This window comes from Rhipicephalus sanguineus, chromosome 10 (assembly GCF_013339695.2).
Source record: "Rhipicephalus sanguineus isolate Rsan-2018 chromosome 10, BIME_Rsan_1.4, whole genome shotgun sequence".
NCBI lineage: Eukaryota > Metazoa > Arthropoda > Arachnida > Ixodida > Ixodidae > Rhipicephalus > Rhipicephalus sanguineus.
In genome coordinates this window covers 76,576,512-76,588,468 of record NC_051185.1, presented here as the reverse complement: position 1 = coordinate 76,588,468, position 11,957 = coordinate 76,576,512, and positions in this window count along the sequence as shown.

Genomic DNA, 11,957 nt, shown 5'->3' with positions numbered 1-11,957 from the left:
TGTTCGTTTGTTGTTTCGTTTCTTCGTTTGTTCTTTTCATTTCGTCGTTGTCATGGCGGCTGGATTGCGAGGTCCCTTCATTATGACGGCCTTATGGTCCGTGAAGTGAAGCGAGAGAGGTTCTTGTACTGGCTGCAGTGGGAAGTTTGCAAACACTAAGTCTATGCACGTCCCTCGGATCGTGTTAGGTTGCATATGGATACATCTGAGTGCGTATTTGGAAAGCATGTGCTGCACGATCCAGTCATTGGCAATGAGGTCCACGTTGAAGTCCCCAACCAGCACAAACGGACGGTTCTTGTACTTGTTGTCGTAGTCACGTAACGCAGCGTCTATAAACGACTTGACGTCCCCGATAGACAGGTGTGGTGCGAGGTACACGGTCATGGCGGCGACTAGCAGACGGCGACTGAATCGGTGGACCGGTGTTTCGACGCGTGGTGGCGATTCCGGGCTCGATTGTCGGCTCCGCGATGGAGTGCCAAGCATGAAGTTTACCCCTTACCTCCACCAGTGTAACGACGTGGGATCGACGAGGACACGGAGCACGACAGACAAACAAACACGCTTTATCGATCAGAGAAAGAACTGCAACGTCTTCTTCGTCCCTGTGCGGGCCAAGAACACTCGCGCTGCTTCGTTGGCATCACCACTGGCACATACGCGCGGCATAGGCGGTCACGTACGAGCTAGGAGGGACAGACCCACGGCTTTAGGAGCTTCGCCCCTAAAAAAATCACCGCCCAGCGAGGCTGAAGCGTGCGGCCTCGGTGTTTACCACGCGCTGGGATCTACCCAAGTGCCTTCTGTTGTAGCTTTTGATTTCTGTCACTACACTTTACAGATGCGTGCTTCAAACTTTGCGTTTGGTGACGTTAGGTTAAAGGGCATTAAGAACACATAAAGGATTTTACGGGTAGCGATTCATGCTGCGGCGGGTATCATCCTTACCTACATATGCTGACAAAACCTGAAAAGAAACTAGCGCAAGCGCGAAGACCCTAGTGCAAACGTATGCTGCAGTATTGCTTTCTTCATTACAGTTTCTGCGCACTCACGGACTCACGGACCGCCACAGTTTCCCACCTCCTAGACATATAAAGCTTCACTGCAGGACGCTCGTCCATCAACGAGCAGACAAATTCAAGCGCAGTGGCGGGAACCGGAAGTCGCGTATTCACTACTCTGCAATACGCACATCTAAACATACACGTCTCAAAAAAAAAAGAAGAAGAAAGAAAAACTGAAAGGATACGGTGGCATGCGTAGCCGTCTTCAGTCACGACGCAACGCGCTGCGGCGCCATCAGGGCCACCGAAATTACTATGATACCAAGTGCTGGCGGTCCGATTGCGTGTGCCGTTCACACGTACACCGCCGCGGGGAAATCCCACTACACTTGGTATATAATACGAGCGCCACAATTCGGCGGCGGCAGAAAGCGGCGTTTATGTAGGGAGCCACGCATTTATAATATACAGGTTTCTCGTACAAATCAACGCGGCTGCCGACGCATCGGCCGAATCTGTTCGGTACTCGAAGCAGACGACAAAAAATTCTTGTGAACAGACCACGATGATGGCGGAAGCGGCCCGAAAAGTACGCGCTGATCGCTGAAAAGCGGCGGCTTGGGGAATCGGCTAAACACAGGTCTTTGGCCAGCGGATGGCCAATTTAGTACCGCCATTTTCTTTCTTTGGGTGGCGATCTTGAATTCGTTCCTGCCTTCTGGTGGTCTTTTTCTTTTCTTTGTTCTTTTACGTCTTACGAGAAGCTCTTTTCCCAGACGTGGAATCGTGCCCGGCGCTGCTTGCCGTGAGGGAATGCGCGACTGCCGAGATGTAAGGCCATACGTGCTGCCACATGGCGAGCTAGTTTTAGACTGTGTGCGCTTAACTCGAGAAACATTCGGCAGTATGCGTGCGTGCGACTGCTGCGTGCATGTTATCCGTGGGAATTCTATTGTTCCGAGTAGAGAAAGAGTGCGTCTGCCGCTGTCGAAGAAATGGGACCGCCCGCCGAAATAACGTTGCAAGCCGTACTCGAAACTTAATTTCGGGCTCATTATTGCTCAGTGTGTCCATTGTCGTGTCTTCCCCGCCGATGTTTGCCTACATTTCTACTAGTTTGGGGCTGGGCGGTCCGCGAACTGCTCCACGCAGCGGCCAGATTGGGCAACACAAAAGGAAACGCCATCGTTGGTCTGGAATTGGAGCAAACTTTTGAAACAGGCCACTGGACGCGGGGAACCGGCGTCTCTTTCGGAGTTTGCCCGCAAATAGGAAAAAAAAATCTTGTTCTGGAATAGTATTGCGTAGCAAATTGGCGGCCTCCTTTGTGGGTGAGCGCTATCAGGAAGAGAATATCATCATCATCGTCATCACCAAATTGGCGGCGTTTTCGGTAGCATGGGAAACTGGGGTCATTAGGAATTGGGGTACCGGCCCATTCGAGTTTTATAATTTGTCGCATCGCTGAAGCTAACTGAACTAATGTTGTCTTGTGGGACACAATGTATGCTTGCCACGTATAGACTTGTTTCGATCGGCTTTGTCAAGACAGACTGGTCACTGTTTGATGCTAGAACACAGTTTTTCAGACACAAAATTATCAAGAGACAGAGAAAGAACGACGTTGTCATGACAGTGTGGAACTTCCACTACAGCCATGACTGCGTAACGATGACTCCGGCATACACAAAAGCTTAGAAGCAATCGCTGTGCGCGGAACATACACGTTGCTCATAGTGTCTCATTTTTGCCACGGGCATTCACAGAGAATGAACCAAACAACTCAGAGACAGAGCAAACGGGGCGGTTGTAAACTCAACGCAGGTTACCTGTTCGTTTCCATTTAAGAGCATCAGCACACTCTGACTGATACGTATATATGTATACTTCTCAACAGTAACCTCCTTTTCTTGCAGTCTTCACTTACTAAATAAGCTATTGCATTTGAAGAACGCCAGGGCGGGTATAGATGGTGATAGAAAGCACCAGACGCGAAGTAACAAATTTGAGCTTCAGGAACTTGTATCCAGAAGTGTAGCTAGCAGGGCCACTTGGTATGGTTCCATGGAAGTAAGCAGCGCGAAAAGCAAGACGGCGTACACAGGTAGGAATAACAACAAGCGCTGTATTGTCTCCAGAGTTCACGTTGATCACTTGCCCGTTGCAAAAGGGAGCGACCAAGTTCTACTCCTGTCGATTGGTAAATCATTCAAAATTGTGCTGCATGCCACATCTAATGTGGTGACTCCTGTTCCACACGTCCGTCGTTCGTGATCACTTCTGCCATGCGTAGATGATTCTGGCGCGCCAGAGCCACACCAACGCCCCCTGAAAAGATTTGTTCATGGCGTGCAAGTTCGCCTTTCAAACGGAGTTCTGGTGTGTGATTACCAGGCTCGTCGAACTTATCTTTCGGTTTTTATTGCCGCACTGTTCGCACCAACAAGTCAACTCGCTTCTCCTCTGGCGCCATCTCAGTTAGCCACCATGTGCATTGGTGCTTGCGCTGTTCCATCTCTCTGTCCCTCCTTTTATTTTTATTTTTCCCTGGTAACACCGTCGGGAATAATGCTACGAGTAGGACGTACATTTACACATATTTACAAGCAGAGGCAATGACAGATGTCAGTCTGGAGCCTCTCCATTGATTATTTCGTCGTTGCCGACCCTTGTCACTCTCACAGTGCGGGCCCTTAACCCACTACATGACATGGCACGACATTACCCCGCGGCGTAAAGGCGCCGACCAGGTGCATCTCACGGAAGTACCGGGGGACGGCGCATACGGCTTCAGTCTCACAATTACACAATCAAGGCAGTAGAGTGTCCCGTTCTGTGATGAAGACAACGGTTTACAATGACGAAGTCATAAATGGCACGCCCCGGAGTGGGTGTGAGCCATGTGGCAGAGGTACAACAACAACAACAGGCTCAAGCCTGACAATGTTTTTTTAGAATGCCGGGCGTTCGTTAGGTGGACCATCCTGCCCTAATTTCTCCGTCTGCCTCCGAAGATTTTCCGAAATTTTTTTCTTTCGGAATACACCAACTTTCGACCCATGGTAATGGACTGACTTGGACGGAAACATTCAAATGCGTAGGAAGAAGAGACGAAAAAAACGGGACCGGAAAGATAGGTGGAAGGCTGCTCTCGTAGCCTAGACTTTGAAGGACCACCGCCAGCTTGTGAACCAGGCCGGAGGCTGCAGAAAATGCAATGGCTGTCTGGATTGAAGTGGACCACCTGCCATGGATGAAGACGACGCAGCGGCTTTTGAAACAATGAACGTTAATTTCTCTCTCTCCCTCTAAAGAAAACAGCTCCTTCTCGCTAACTTGAAAACAATGAATGTTTATTCTCTCTCTTTCCCTCTGCTTAGGTCCTTGGCCGACACCACAAACAAAAAGACCGGTGGTCCGCCTCTTTTCCGTCCTCGACCCCCATCTAGCGTTCTCTAGAGCGTGCGAAATCCCGGCGCGCGGAATCTTTGTCCCGTCCTAATGCCTGACAAAAGCGCACACCGCTTGCATTCCGACGTGGCCACAAAAAAATGCGGTCGGCCCCACGGACCTGGAAGTCCGGACGGACCGACCGGCCTCCAGCTATGCCTGGCACAACAGCTTTATATACCAGCAAAGCTATCGCCAAGGAAGTCTACAATCGAACCTTCTTTTGTGTTTTTTCTTCTAAAATTTTTTCCCCGCTTCGCAGGTCCGGTCAAATTCTCGACCTATAACAGCGCGTGACCGCGGAAAACAAAGGGACGTGGTTCCCGTACACTGCGGGCGAGATAAAAACAAGAAACCGTCCGAAGAAAGTTTTCCGTGAACTTCAACGCTCTTTCGTACGGCGAGCGCATGCGCGGAGGCGGGGCAGTACGGTGCCTCTAATCGTCCATTCTTCTGAGAGCTCGATAAGCGCTGTGCCACAACAGCTGCTGCTGGCGCTCCGCTACCAAGCTTCCAATTACCCTTCACCTCTTTCGTTCTTGGGGGTTTGCCTCTGAAGGCGCACTTGCACGATACGCAGCACTCGTGCCCGCTCCCAATCGCTAATCGGGTACACTGTAGAGGAAGCACTCGCACGAAGAGGGGCCGGGCCCGAACGAGGGACACAGCCCACGCTACGAATCCACGAAGGCGCGCTTACTCTTACGGCGAACCGCTCCGTGCGTAGCGCCACCCTAGTAACGCACCAATATCCTCGTTCGACCTTCTATGCATGATGCAGGAAGGTCGAACCAGGATATTGGTGCGTTACTATAGGCGGCGTGATGCGGAAGATGGCGTCGGTGGCATCTGACGCTCGGCCTGGTGAATGATCACTCCCATAGGCGTGCTCGCGGGTGGCTGGGGCGTTTGGAGGGGGAGGGGGGCCGCCCCCACCTGATTGCCTAAGGGGTCGCAATGTCTGCCCCGTACTTTTACTGAGTCGGACTTGTACAGCCATTGTTTAAATAGAAGGGTTATGGCCACGCCAGTTTTCGATGAAAATGTCGGCCGAAGGATCCTGATTTTGGATTCCAAGAACTGTTTACTTCGCATCTTTTCTCCAGGGACCAATAGCAAGCCATTGTGAGAAGCACGTCAAAGCTTCATTGTAATTTTTTTTTTCATCCATTACGACGCATGTTGTCTTTTGAGCTCTTCCGTAATGGGGAACCATGGCCACGCCTATGGTCACTCCAAATCTCAGTCCCCGTATTCCCGAAGAAAGCCCTGAAGCTCTGTTCGTAAAAGCCGCTGTCAACCACTTGTGGAGTTGTAAAATGTGGTTAGGTAAGGCCGTCGGTCTATTGCAGAGCAGCACCGCCGAACGAGGAGTTCAACTTTAAACCCACCTGTGTTTTGTCGCTCTGGGTTACAGAGACGTCCCGGGGTTTCTACCACGCTTATGACTGTGAGCAGCGGCCCAGAGGAGGATACACTCCACAGGGTTACACATGGTGCGTATCGTCTGGGCACCTCGACACACACATCTCCATGATATACAATAAACGCGAGGCGGTAGCCAGAGATCTCGCCTAGAGGGCGCTACTCTAAGAGACGTCCAGCTCAGACGAAGCACCAACACTCGTGTCGAGAACACTAAAAAGAGTGTCATGGCGCCTCGGAACGAATTGAATATATTTTTAATGTTGCTACATTAAACAACCGCTTGCGGTTTCGATAGCGAGGGGGGCGGTTTCACAATGACGTGTCAGTACAGTGTGACGTAGATCTAGTCACGTGTGGACAGCAGCTCTGTCGTCTACCGTCAGTCGCACGTGGTTCACGTGAACAACGATGAGTGAACAGTCGTCCAGCGACTCCGACAGCGACGATTTTGGCCGCATGCAGGACGCAGAGTTCGCGAAACCAGCGAACTGTGTTGGCTCATCACGATAATGTCCATTGCGGCGGGGCTGGCTTGCGTATGCTGCGCGACAAAACTTTAAATCATACTAAAACATATTATATGTGTTTCCTGGCTCCGGTATGTGGAGAACGCTAACACTGCAAGCCAAAGAAACTAAACATGTCCATTTTGTGATGCTTCCAAATCGTGTCAGTACTCCTTTAAAGGACCCGTGACAGCGAAACTTTTGTCTACGACATTTTTACTGTAATTTGTAGCTTTGTGTCTAGTAATCCCGGAATTGAATCGCAAATGCTCCAACACATCGTATAATTAATGCTAGCGTCATTAATTGAGAACAATTTTGCGTCAGTTCAAAACGCCCGCCTATATACCATAAGAAACGTCATAAGAAATAGTCGTCGCCGGGTGCCCGTCCGGATGTTGTGCGCGCCCCGCAGATATTATCTGACGTCGACAGTACTCGCGTTACTCGCGAAACGTCACACGGGGCCTCTGTCTCCGTCACACTAGTGGCGATGTCGCTAGGTGCTGAAAACTCGTATGAGCACTCACGCGCTTACTTTAAAACCAAATTAAAATATCTTAAAGGCAACGTTCGTCACTCATAATCGGCCAGAAGTGCCCACACATGCAGGACTATCAAACAACACAAGCATCTCAAGTTTCCAAATTTGGTGTCGGGGGCCCTTTAACTTTCTGACTCCCCCATCATTTTCCCCAGTGTAGGGTAGCAGACCGGTTGTTATGAACTGGCTAAGCTCCCTGCCTCTCCCCTCTCTCCTGTTTTTCTTCATTTTTTTCTCGTTCAAGTGTGCATCATCCAGTCATCGAAGGACATCGCGATCTCCATTCAATTAATGCAAACAGATAACGAAGAAGAAGAGCAAACAGGCTGCAAAAGCGTGTCGACAAGTTTCCACGGCCAGCGGGAGAGCCTGTCTAGCGTTACGGCCACACGTGGCGCTAACAGGAAAGTCCCGTCAGCTTAGATGATAGCGATAAAGGGGGTAAAAGAAAAGAAACGAAAAACAGAGTGGCACGCCGTAACTAGGCGTGGATGAGACTACGCTAGTATATGGCGCAGGAGCAAAAAAAAAAAGAAAAGAAAGATAACGTAAAATAAAAATTAAATAAAGAGTAGACGTATAGCGTATCGCACGCCACCCCCTTAATTGGTTCGGACTGAGCCCACGCGACGTGCGCATCAGTTTACTCGATAACAAAAGAAGGAAAAGAAAAGACTCCCTAGCGGTTCTCGAGTGCATATGTGGGTCGTCGATACGATTATACAGACAAGCGAGGAAGATGGACCTCCGTATACCACTCCTCGCACCTTCTACCCCTCCTTCCAACGTACTTACGATTCGACGCAGCTGTTTCACCCTTCCAACTACGCGGAGAGAATCTTGATAGACCTACGAGTGAGGAGATGGCACCGAAGAAGCTCAGTTAACGACTATGCCGCATTGCACGCGGGTCTCGTCGTTTTTTTTTTGTTTTTGTTTTTTTTCCTACGCCTTTACAAGAAATAAGAAAAAGTGGCGAGTGGTGTAAGGGGGCGGGAGTGGACGTCCTACAGCCTTGCCTGAGGCTTCTGCAAGGACTTTGCGATGAACGCGAGTTATACATTTGCGTCGGAGATATAAAGCTCGGCATTCCGAACGCGCCTCATCATCGGCGGCCCATCGATTAGGAGAAGGAGAGTGGTTGGCCGGACAACGACCGGCGCTTGGGACGCGCGCGCCATAATCGCGGAAATGCGGCCCCGCGAGCACCACCGGTCGTTAGCCGCGCCAACGAGCGGCCCTCTCTAGATACGTGCCTCTGTATAGACATTGCCGAGATTGAGCGTGGATAGTAAAAAAGGAGATCGTAAGATGTTTCGTGATGCGAGAATATCCGCCGCTTTGCCGCGATAGCGGATCGTCTTCTTTCTTTCTTTCTTTCTTTCTTTCTTTCTTTCTTTCTTTCTTTCTTTCTTCCTTTCTTTCTTTCTTTCTTTCTTTTTCTTTCTTTGTTTCTTTCTCTCTTTCTTTCTTTCTTTCTTTCTTTCAGCATGACCGAAAATGTCTTCGAATCGTGCGCCCGCGTATGCGCCAGGGGGTCTGTTTCTTTCCTTCTTTTTTTTTAATCTTGTACGACGAGCTTTAAGCCCATTCGATCAGGTTCTTGGCCCCGTGTACATGTGTGCTGCGTTCGCGTATCAATTTATTTTGTAGCGATCAAAACCTGCTGTATGCACCGATGTCCACGGCTATGTATGAGGAAGAAGCGTAGTTGTTCTCTCTCTCTCGCTCGCTCTCGTCATCTATCTATCTCTCTATCTATCTGTTTTTCTCTCTTTCTTTCTTACATTGCCCCCGAGGTATGCTGACGTTTGTTAACGTATCTCGGGGGCAATGTTGATGTTGACGCACGTTTAATTTGATGTTGCCCAGCCGCCAAACACAAAACAAAAGTTTGTGCAGGCTGGAATGTTATCACTGTTCATTGTACATACTTCAGTTAAATATACCTTGAACATTCTGTATATATGAATGTGTGTGCTTACATAAAATAACGAAAGGTAAAGAGACGCTCGCTCACTGACTCATACACTCACTCACTCACTCACTCACTCACTCACTCACTCACTCACTCACTCACTCACTCACTCACTCACTCACTCACAAGAACTAACGCTCGTCCTTACCTACATCATTGTTTAACCTTCGTGCATGACCTCCGCGATAATGGATCACCAACTACCCAAAACAGCTACGTTTCTGTTTTCATCCCATCGATCGCCGCTTAACATGGATGCATATGCGTACAGCTGCACTGCGTGCAAACATCTTTTAGAAGTAACAGCGTGTCCACACTGCCACACCATATATACATTCATCAAAAACTGTCATCCTCTGAGCTATTACACGACACGTATAGTTGACCAATGGGCTAACCTTTCCCGCGCATACCGGTATAATCACTCATCGGTGCTCGTAATCACTCTACACTCATTTCAGCGACGTGAGATAGCACATTTGCGGGTGACGCAAAGCTTGCGTGCATGTGAAGCTGGATACGGGACTGCCTGTCTGAGAGTTTGAATTGGTAATGTGTGTCGGAAAAAGAGTGAGTGAGGGCCAGTTTATCGGCAGCTTACACGATAGTCGGTGAGATTATGTCCGAAAAGTAAGTGTGAATCAAAGAGATACGAACACGCGGAGGTGTGCGCAGGTTTCTCCATTAAGGGAAGGGGGGAGGTGAGTTTTAATACCCCTCCCCTCCCCCTTCGCCGAATGGTCGAGTGCGAAAGAAATCGAGAGTCGTAATGGCTGCATAAATGAAAAAAGTCACAGTTTCGCCGCAAGGGCGAAGCAATGAATGCGATAGCAAGAAAAGCGGCGCGTGATGGACGCGCTGCAACTACCGCGCGTCCATCACTACCCGGCAGCTAGTAGACAGTTTTAATTTCACGTACGTGGGGACTTCACGTACGCAAACGTAACGTACGTTACGTGCACGACATCCGAAACGCTTTTAGCTACACGTACGCGACGCGCGGTGAGAGCTAGAGTTACTGTATATCACTAACTCTAGTGAGAGCTACCACGTAGCTTCATCTACTGGGAATCATGAACACTGCGGTAGCAGACAGCGGAAGGGCAAGGTTCTCCCTGCGCAAATATTAGAAGCGAGAGAGCTGGCCGACGCCTTTAAGTGTGCCCGTCGCGCTCCTAGCGCCATCTCGCTGGTAATGAAGAAACGCTTATAATCGCCTGCCGTCTCGGAGGACTGCAAACGGTAAATGGTGTGTATATAACGCTCGCTGTTAGCTACCTGAGGGATCTGCGCTTTGTGGAGTAGTGCTTAGCGCACTGCGCTGCGAAGTGAGAGGTCGCTGGTTCGATTCCGCGCTTCAGAAGCATTTTTCTTATTTGTTTTTCTTTGGGATATTGACGTATATATACATATTTACACATATACGCAGCATGACGGCGGCGACGGCAAAAACCAGCCGAGACTGTCCATATAATTGCTATCGCAATAAAATGAAAATGAAGCAATGAACCGCTTCTCACAGCGGACTGCCTTTGGTCCATGGCTTTCCGGGGTCGGAAGGTGCGAAGTAAACCGTTCTTAGAATGCAACACAAGGAGTCATCGGCCGCCATTTTCGTCAAAACACCTGCATGGTCGTAATCCTGGTTATGAGCCTGGCAAAGGTCGGACTGGGTCAAGGAATGCGGCAGTCTTCGCGCCCCCTTAAGATCATTAGGAAAGCAGTCGCGCCCTCTGCCCCCCCCCCCGTGCGCACCCGTATACTCTAAAAAATTTCCGTAGCTTCACAAGCAATATGCGCGTGAAGGTACGTGCACACTGGCGGGAAGCATGCCGCGGCGGCGTCCCGCCCGTCGGCGCCTCCGCGCGGCAAGCAGCAACACGCTGTCCACATTGCCGGCGCGAGAATCACGAGACAAGAACGGACATGTCGAGGAGCGCGCACCCGCCGGCTTGCTGCCGGCTCGCGATTTCTCCCAGAAAGACGGAGAGGAGTTGCGCGGGTGAGGAGAACAATGTCTGGTTGCTATGACGACAGCCCGCGTGAGAAGGAAGAGGAGGTAAAGCAGGCGCTGATTGGTGGTTTGCTTGCGCGGCAGCCGGCGGTAGCGGCGAAAATAGGTCCCGGAGCGATCGAGTCGGCGGGAGAAAGATTTTGACGCTCCGCGGGAGAAAGAGAGAAAAGCGGCATCGAGCGAGCGGTGAGCGGCGGGCGGGAGAGTGCCGCGCCGCCAGTGTGTTCGTACCCTGACACCAAGGAAAAACTTTCTGTCTGAAGAAAACCGCGAAACTTTTTGCAACGTTACGGAAGCTGCTCTTGTTTGAATCATTACAAAAGTTCTACGCGTAATAATGCAGAGACTTCTTGTTTTATCCCAAAACGGGCAAAAAGCAGAAAAGAAAATTCGGCAGATCCCACGCACTGTGGGAATCGATGTAATGCGAAGCAGCCAGCAAAGAGCTGCATACATCGCCTTGTTTGTCTTTGAGCCAAATGAAATCATTCATGCCATGGCATCTAGTCCACCATATATCGCATGTTTGCCATGCACGCATGCATGCACAATCTAGTATACACCGTGTCAATGAAACGCACATTCTGGTATATACAATGCATGACCTGTCGCCTATGTTCATCACGCACTCGTGTCGTGCCATACCAATTTTGGTATATATCCAGTTAACAAAACGGCCGGAAGCACACCATGACAGTGGCATGTAAATCATGCCGTACATGACATGCATAACATGATTTGCATGTTAAAGGGGTCATGAACCACTTTTCCAAGTAATGATCTAATGGCCTCAGTATCGGAGTGTACTGCCTCCCGAATCGATTGCCGCAAAAATTTCTCGAATCCGTCAAGAATCAGCGGAGTTACGGGGGTTTGGCGCACGCTCCCAGCGCTTTCTCTCTTTTCTCGTGCCGACGAGCGCACTGGAAGCTAGACAGGGAGGGATGGCATGGGGGAAAGAAGTTACGCCAGCGCGCGTCATGAAACGCGATCGCTCTCCCGCTGTGATTCGCTTGCGCGAGTGCGG